Source organism: Crassostrea angulata, chromosome 2 (genome assembly GCF_025612915.1).
Source record: "Crassostrea angulata isolate pt1a10 chromosome 2, ASM2561291v2, whole genome shotgun sequence".
NCBI classification, from domain to species: Eukaryota; Metazoa; Mollusca; class Bivalvia; order Ostreida; family Ostreidae; genus Magallana; species Magallana angulata.
The window spans coordinates 28,848,312-28,857,856 of record NC_069112.1 but is presented as its reverse complement, the minus strand read 5'-3'; positions in this window follow the sequence as shown (position 1 = coordinate 28,857,856).

Sequence of the window (9,545 nt, the reverse complement as noted above, 5' to 3'; positions counted from 1 at the left end):
GCCAACAGGGATTGTTCCTTTCAGTAAATTCTTAGATTCAATGAGAAACTAACTGACGATTTCTTGTCGTTTCTCTGGCTCTCTTTCTCCATGTAAAAGCGTTCGATGTCTTAAAAGTTTCTTTTCTTTCGTCAAGCTGTTTTTAAGTAAAATTAGGATAGCACCCTTGTATGTCCAATATTTATATATTTACGGGACACGTACACTGTTAAAGTGTCAAACATTTGACCTCTTAATCTCAATTCATCTGGAGTTAATGGAATTAAATCCACTAGTAAATATCAATGGGGAATACTAGTACATGTAGCATCATAATAGGTAGACATGACATGACACATGCATATGTTCAATTGTCAACTAAGGACGGTGATTTGAGATTTATATCTAGTGTTTTTATAAAGCATCAAATAATGAGCATTCAAACTAATGGGACGATGTTGATGAGCTCTATCAAATTGAAGATAAATAATACTGGAATTCCAATGATGAGCTTTGGGAGTAAACTCTACAATTGACTCAATGGCTTTTTCTGCTATCATATCATCAAAATTTAAAGGTGACGGGTACTGATACATGTATCAGCTGCTAATATCTCGTCAATTTCAAGAAAAGTGCGAATACACATGATCTTGTAAAAATTTGAAAGCAGGTTGCCATTCTCGATAATAACATACTACACAATTTTTATTCAGGAGGAGGGGGGATCCATTGTATATTTTCTACTAACTTTAAGAATTCCCCCCCCCCTGACTTAGGAGGACCCACTACTACAATTGTAAATTCGTGTTTTAATTGCAAAGGACCTAGGGTGTCGTAAAAAAACATGTTTTATTATGAGTTAAAATAACAAATTAAATCATTTTATGTAATGGGAAATGAAAGTGAAACGGGTAATCAAAGTTTATTTTTTGTAACAGAGAGCATGTTTTCTTAAGTTATAGATGGTCCTTTAAAAGGGCCGTTGTTTTGTTTTAATGGACTAACTAGTACTCTAAAATTCCCGGTGAAAACGGCAAATACTGCATGGAACCAGGTGTCGATACGCTGTTCGAATGCATTCGCAGCAAATATTCTGCAGCCAGCAACTCTTGCACCACCTCACCTGCATATGATTATTGTTTTTGAAACAGGCGCAGCAAAAGCCCACCATGTCGACACCCCTCTTCCCCCAGCTCGGGAGAATGGTCCGGTGATTTCTCCTTTGTAGAGTTCAAGCAGGAGCTCTTTCGTCCGGAGACACAGGCCTCACTGGAGCTTTTTGGAACCAAAGCTTTGGCTGGAGGTGGCGGACTAGCTGTCTTCTACTTGCTACAACTCTCGCTTGAGGTGGCCGACTTCTGGCTTATCTAGGTGCTATTCCCTGCTGAGGGATCTTCTCTGCCTTCTAGATGGTCCTTGTTGGCTTCTCTAAACAAATTGCTTGACTGGGATACGTGTAATGGATGCAATCTGTTCGAGTTTAGGATAACTGGATTTTTCTAATTTTTGTAGATCTCTTTGAATTATTTCTTTCTTACTGTCATTGTTTTTAGATATTTCGATAAATTTATGACAGCGGTGTTTTTTTAAAAAGAAGCACGTGTTGCACAAAAAGGAATGTCACATTGTTTACAGTGAAATTTACATAATTTTGTTGAATGGAATAGGTCTTCTCTTCTCAAACGGCAGTCGGAATGCCTGGTTAAGGTTTGTACGGAACGATCAGGCGCTGAAAAAAACGGAGGCAAAGCTGAAGGAGTCTCTGGTACGGCTCGTTGGCGACTAGCAAGGCAGTCGGGAACCATCGGTTCCGTTTGGTCTTCGTTGATGTAGTGTACAATGATGTAATCAAAGTTCATATTTCATCATGATTTCTTTACCTTATCTAAAAAAATAATAATTATTGACCATATTGCAGTTCACTTTGTTAAAGAAATTAATATTTCGGAAAGATTTGTACATGTTTGTATGGACATTGACATGCTATTAATATATTTGATACGTAAAATATTATACAGTCATGATTGATATCGGGCCCCAAAGTTTTTAACTTTTTTCAAATTCTCGTACTCCAACTCGTACTCCGCTGAGTACGACTTAAAAATCTGAGTTTATAAAAGTTTTAAAGTACGTTCTCAACAGAGACCATCTCATCATATTTTGCCTCACATGTACTCCGTCATTATTATAATCTCTTAAGTATATTTTATGTTTGATAACACGGTGGATCTTCTTCATTAAAATTTCTAACAGTTTATAGATTTTATAAAATTACACAATGCATATACATAAATGCATATTTATAAAGTACACCTACAAGTACAAATCTTTTGAAATCGGTCACGCATATTTAGTCCATTGTTGTTTTTCCAGTCAATCTTAATCAGTTTAACGCTGCAGTCGAATAAGGATACTTCCCGCAAGACGGGTTGTCCTCTCAAAGTTGCGCAAGATGCAAATCTCGGGTTGGTACACTTATAGATTCCATGACGAAAGGGGCAAGGGGGACATTTCGCACATTAGGTACCATAACAATTTAAAATTGTTAACAGCAGGATTACCGATGCTATCCTTCCGATCTCCATTTTTCAGACTAGGACGGATGGCGCGAATTCTACACGGACTTTTGATCATGTGATCTGCACAGATTTTTGATCGTGTCAGGTCTTTTGGTTAGATCGGTAACCCATATTTGGATACCGGATATTTAAAGACACATTATTATTATAAAACCAAGACTTAAATGACGATGTTTAGTGCTGATATAGTATATGCGACACATTTCCTTTTAATTTCTGTAATCAAATAACTCACTCTTTTTATTGTAATGTTCTCTTTTCTAGAAATATTGTTTAACTTTTTCCCTTTAAAGCTTTAATGTAAAAACAATTAAAAATAAACTGCAATGATGTAGATGTATTAGTACAAAGTGTTATCCTTTAATAGTTTTTAGTTTTTAAAAAAGTTTGAATTTAGATTCATTTCTGGATTATTATTTTCATTATCATTTCACAACGATATACAACTTTTTTATATTATTATTTGTGAAATGCGTTAAAACGATTAAAAGACGGAACTGTGGAAACTAAATATGTATATATTATATGATTTTCTCTTTTTTTTAAATAACGTTTTAGTGCTCTTCCTTTTTTGAAACTAATTGTTTTAACAGGTGCAATGCAACAACAACAATGTAGAAGAAGTATTAACACTGCTCGGATAAGATAAACATATTAATAGCATTCTTTATTGGTATACCGTCGACTGATTTACTTTGTCAGAATTGTGGTGGGAGCGAAACAACAATTAAATCAGCATAATGGAACCAGCTTAAATAGTTAATGATCATGCCACTATTTCGGATGAGTCGGTTACCCATATTTGACATTTTTTTTTCCAATTTCACACCGAATACATTTTACAGTATACATATCCTTGTCCACACTTATAAAAAAATAGACACATAAGTATACCAAGACCTCATTATGTCTAGTTTTAATATAGTAGATATGATTGTTTTTAGATCATTTAACCATTTGATGTGTTTAATGTAGTGTTAACTTTAATGTAGTGCACCAATCTAAAGTTTAAAAAAAAATAATAATTCAACTATTAATAGTTGTGTTTCACTTAAAACGTATGACGTTTGTAAAAGAGTTTTTAACTCTCTATTATCTCTCTCGCTCACCAAAATCGAGGGGCAATAGTGGAGGGAATAACAAAGTAGACGACAAGGCCCGGATAATACAAACAAATTTATAGCATCCTCTATTGGTATACTGTCGACTGATTAATGCTCAAAAGTCAAATTAATTTACATTAATCTTTCGTAAACTTTGTTCAATGTTTAAATGTAAATATCAAAAGTCACTATTGTTTATATCAATGTCAGACTTGGGCTAGGAGCGCCGAAGAGAGAGCGGCCATTCTAAAGCTGAAACAACAATTAAATCAACACAATAAGGTCACCCCAAATAGTTAATGTTTCCTTCTTTAACACGTACAGGGCAAATTGAGGTTAACGTTTTCTCAACATTACATAAAAAAGAGGCTAGTATATTGGATAAGAGGATGTAGTACAAAACGTTCAATTTAGAACACCTTCTAAAAAATGTGTGGTTTCACGGTAGATTGGTCTTTAAAACCCCCTTTGATCTGGATGAAGGCGTTATCAGAACCCACATACACTAGGTAGCAATAATTAATTCGGAATACCTTATTGATGGTACAGAGTGTATATGGTTGATTCTTTTAAAATAACGATTTTAATCGAATTAAGCATATTTCATTGTACACTTCAAGTGAAGTATGAAAATGCAATCACGAGAATTATTATAAGGCCGTAGTAGGTATTTCAATATTTATGTACATATGTAAAAATTTAAAAAAAACCACTTTTAATTAAGCACTAACCTTCATTTCCCTTGACATGAAAAACCCACCGAAAATGAGCATATAATGTGGGCTAACACAACATATATTGTACTTGTGTATATACATGTACGTATTGTATACCGGTTTAAAGTACTTGTGTCATATTTTCTTTTCTTAACAAACTACTTGTTAGTAGGAATATATAATAAACAGCAGAAATACAATGACTGATTTTGTTTCATAACTACATTTATAATACATATATCTTATTTTTCTGTGTAGAATTATTTAGTAAGGCTGACATCATTAACCGAGTTAATTATTGGGTCACGTGTACAAAAGCGGTGTTTAATAATTGAGCACGCGTCACACCACAAGTGCATACATCCTGATCTATATCGACCAGGAAATAGTTCAGGTCGGGTCCTTTGCGCAGGTATTGGACAACCGGGCGGTATTTTCAAACGCGACTAAAAGGGGTGCAGATGATGAATCTGATCAATGTGGACACTTCTCGGTCATTACTCAATCCATCAATTAGTGTTACGAAACTCCAAACACCCAATCATCACCCACAACGTCCACCCGAAAGTATATATAAATGGGGTGTTTGCAAACAAAAATTATCATTGACAAAAAATCTGATCATGGCAGAAAAATTCCTTGACTTTCTGTAAGTAAAAATATTTTTTTTTTTTTTTAAATAATTTCTTAATTTTCTTAACTTGTTTCATTTTTACAAGTACAATAATTGTTAAGCTTAAGAGTTTAAGAATGCAATTTTTTTTCTCACAATTTTAAAACTCCTAAATGGGTTGTGATTAGTGACCGAAACATAACAAAGTAAAGGGTATTTCACAAGTTATAAACTGAGTAGGCATAGATTCGTTAATTTCATTATTAAAAATATAAAGACTATTTTATGCATTATTATTTAAATGCCTAACATTTTGTACGAAAGTAATATAAAACATGGTAAGATGTAAGTCCTTTGTTCATTTTCTCTATTACTGTATTTTTTACACTGAGAGTGACGCCACAAACTCAGCAAACTCGTTCGGTGAGTTTGAAGAAATGTGGTTGAAGATGGGGGAGGAGTTGGAAATGGAAGGCTTGCCAAAGAGGTGAGTTTAACAGAATGAATAGTTGAATGAAAACAGTTAAAGTTAAAAAACGTATTTACATTGAAGAAATAATCCTTTTCTTTCACGGTTCGGTTTTTAATCGAGGTCGGGTTTCTCAACGAACACGTTTTGATTGTTGATTCTCTTCATTCTGCCCGGTATTTTTTGTTCGATTTTCATTTCCTCGTCCCAGTCTTCTTTTTTGGTTTTTTGTTGTTTTTTTTCTCTCCTTTTTGATGATTTTTTTGGGTGGTTCATTATCTTCAATATCCGAAGTTTGGATGACTTGTTCAATTTTCTGGGGACAGTCCTTGGTCCAATGATCTGTTTCTCCGCAGGTATAGCAGGCGCTTCTTTTTTTGGTGCTGTTTTCATTTCTGTGGGCATTTATTAGCCCAGTGGCCTTCCTCCCCGCAATTGAAGCAGTCGTTGCTTTTAGTTGCTGGATTATTATTTTCTTTTTGAGGACAGTTGGTAGAATAATGTCCCGGTTCTCCGCAGGTGAAGCAGCTGAATTTTGGCTTTATTTCTTCGGCGCTGTTAGTTTTTTTCTTTTGGTATTCTTTTTGAGGGCATTTCGGTGAAAAGTGTCCTTCCTCTCCGCAGGTGTAGCATTTATAAACGGTAGTCATTCCTCCTTTTTTTTCCTGTATTTCTTGAATTTTTTTCAAGATGATGTCGGTATGATTAGTAATTTCACTGCTCGTGACTTTGAGGGTATCCAGAATTCCTCTTTGAATTTTTTTCAAGATGATGTCGGTATGATTAGCAATTTCATTGCTCAAGACTTGCATGGTATTCAGAATTCCTTCTTGAGTGGTAGTAATAATTCCGAAGTCTTCCTTGCTCATTAATGGGGGTTCCTCGTGATCGTATGCCCCGTTTTCTAATGCAGCCATTTCTAAGGCTACGGGGTCCTGCGACTGGGTCAAGAGAGATGAATCGTAGTTCATGATTTTTTAGATAATGATTTTATTTAATAAAAAGTCCTGTCTTATAAACCCTCCTTGTTTAGGTGACTGAAGTTGTTATTGCTAAAAATCGCTGCACCTGTGAAAGTTTGACGTAAACACCTGCACCTGTGAGAGTTTGACGTAAACACCTGCAGCTGTGTAGCGACCTTGAGAAAGTTCGTAAACATGTTTGTTTGAGGATATATAATAGAGGATTTTTCATCATTTTAAAAAATCAGAGCATGATACCAGAGCAATTATGATGTCTGATATTGCTTCATTTTCCTTTGAAGTGTATTTGTTGGTGACTAATGGAACGCAATGGCGGACGGGGAGAAACGGCAGCGTTTGATAGAGATCGTGGAGATGAGCAAAAAAATCGACAACCTGAGATGGCTTCAAAAAGTGCTGATATCGATGGCGGAAAACCCAAATCCCGGGAGATTGGTAACGATTTATTGGTTAGCGGAGGGAGCCAAACCTCAGTTGCTGCAGAAATTAACCGGGGTGACTCTAAAAGAATTTCAGAATAGGAACTGTATGAAGAGAATGTTTACCCGAAAAGGAAGAGAATATGCTCACATAGTTCGGCAGATCGATCAAATGAAAATTGCGGCTCTGGAGTTTGCGTACATGAAACTAAAGAGAAATCTGAACATGCCTCAAACTTTAATTGTAGAGGACGCCAGCGAGAACGCTCGACCCGTGGACGAAGAGGACGTTGTCCCGGACGTGGATGCGCTAAAACAAGAGACCCAATAAAAAAAGTAAGATTTGATCCTGAATTGAAAGTTTACGAAGTTCCTAACGAGGATCGGACGAGCGAATGGATGACAGCTGCAGCAGATCGGAGTCGATTTGAACGGCGTATTGAAGAGATGAGTCGCCTCCTTGATCCGCTTTTAAGAAAACGCTATCAATTGTATACATGGTTTTGACGTACACCTTACAGTGGTTACGAACTTTCTTGTGTATGAACAAGGCGCATAAAATTGCCTGGATGTTATGTAAAAACGTTGAAGTTGATTTGAGTTAATGTGTCTGTATTATACTCAGTTAATGTGTTTGTATTAATAAAAATTTATTTACCAAAAAAAGAATTGTTTTTTTCTATTGTGTACATGAGTACAAATGAGTTAAAATGAAAATATGACGTCACAGCACGTGCTGAAACTGTCGATTTCAAGGTACATGAACTATTGAACTCTGATTTCCTAGACAACTGTCATTTAGTTTGATTGAAACTCCGCCCCTTTTGTTAAGCTCCGCCTTCTAATCATAAATACCGGGGTTCTCTATCCCCGCACTTCACTAGTTACCTAGTACTTTCCAGAGCTCTTTAAGATGTCTTCGTTTGTACCTGTTAGCGTAAGCTATCCTCGATTGTTTACACGGCAAGTCCTAGAACTCTGGGACTACCAGTGGAATCAGGTGCAGCAGAGATATGATCGAGTTAGCTTTCGTGCTCTGCACATGTTCGAGCCTGACGACAACCCGCAGGACGATTTCCAGGGTGGGGAGTTTTTTCCCCCTAGGCCCGTGATGATACAGGAGCTCCAGCCAAGTGTCCAACAGAGGTTGGTTCCCCCTCCAAGACCGCCGCCGCCCAACTTTGGAGCCAGTGCAGCCAGCCCCAGACCAGGACCCACTGGCGATTCCTGTGAGCCCAGCGGTCCCAGAGTCCCCGGGCAGCCCTGATGGTTCCGCTTATTCTCCAACGGACACCCCCACGAAGAGGACCACACCATCTCCGCCTTCTTATTCACCGAACCGGCTAGCGTGTGAGGGGTCTTTGTACGTGGCGAGACAAGACGACCAATTTGCCTTGCCCGACTGCCCTGATAATCGAACACCCAGACCACTGGGGCCACCATATTCCGCAGTGAATCCACCCCTGCAGCCTGCTCCAGAGCCCCATCGTGCTCGAGTTAGGAGGAGGAGAGCTCCATCCCCTCCCAGACCCGTTGGACGAGGACGAGGAGGGCCATATTTAAGACCAGACATCCCTTCAGAGGATTCCGCATTTGGTCGTACTTCAGTACCATTTGCACGTGCCCGGAACTTATTTGCTGATTTCATTCCAAACATACAGAGTCCGCCCTCTCCTCCACCCATGGTCCGAACCTTTCCAGGGCCACAGCAAGCTCCCAGGACTCCGTCACCGCCGCTTCTTGAAATTCCACCATCTAGGTCGCCATCCCCAGACATCCTGTTAGAACTATATCAGAATAGCAGACATCCCGTTGACAAAAGGTACCATCTCACCATCCTCCCGAGCTGGAGCCGGAAAGCCCCTAAAGAAAAAGGCGAGTGTGTCATATGCTACGGGTAAGACGAGCATTTGCAGGTTCAGTGTCAAAATTGCGGAACAATGGAGGTCTGCTGTACCTGCGTGGTAGGAGTCTACCAGTCGATCAACTCCTGCCCCGTCTGCAGATTCCGGGGAGAATTTTGAGCCAGCCCAGCAGCTTGAAGGCTAATTCCATCTAGCCAGATCCCAACGGCCCTTTTCAGGGCCACCCATATTTTACGAAAAGATGCTATCTAGTACAATGCAAATATAAATAAAAAATGAAACACCAGTCACACTTCCCTCATGTATTCTTACGAGTCACTCTCTCCCTTTCAATTAAAACACGAATTTACTATGGTCGTAGCGGGTCCTTCAAAATCGGGGAAAACAGAATTTGTAAAAAAGTTAATATTAAATAAACATTGGATTTCCCCTCCCCCGGACAGAATTGTTTGGTGTTATCGAGAATGGCAACCGGCCTACGAAAGTTTAAAGGATCAAGTTAAGTTTATTCGCGATATACCAGAAAACGACGAGGAATTAGTGAGTGGTTTAAGTCTTTGTCACCTTTTAATTTTTGATGATATGATAGGAGGGAAAGCCATCGAATCTATTGTCGACTGATTTACTCGCAAAGCTCATCACCGTAACACCAGTGTGATTTACATTACTCGGAATGTGTTTGATCGAGCCGTTCAACCCCGGACGATTTGTTTGAATACTCATTACATGGTGTAGTTTAAAAATCCCAGAGACAAATCTCAAATCACGGTTTTGAGTCGCCAAATAGATATGCCTAATTTAATGTCTGCTTATTTAGAT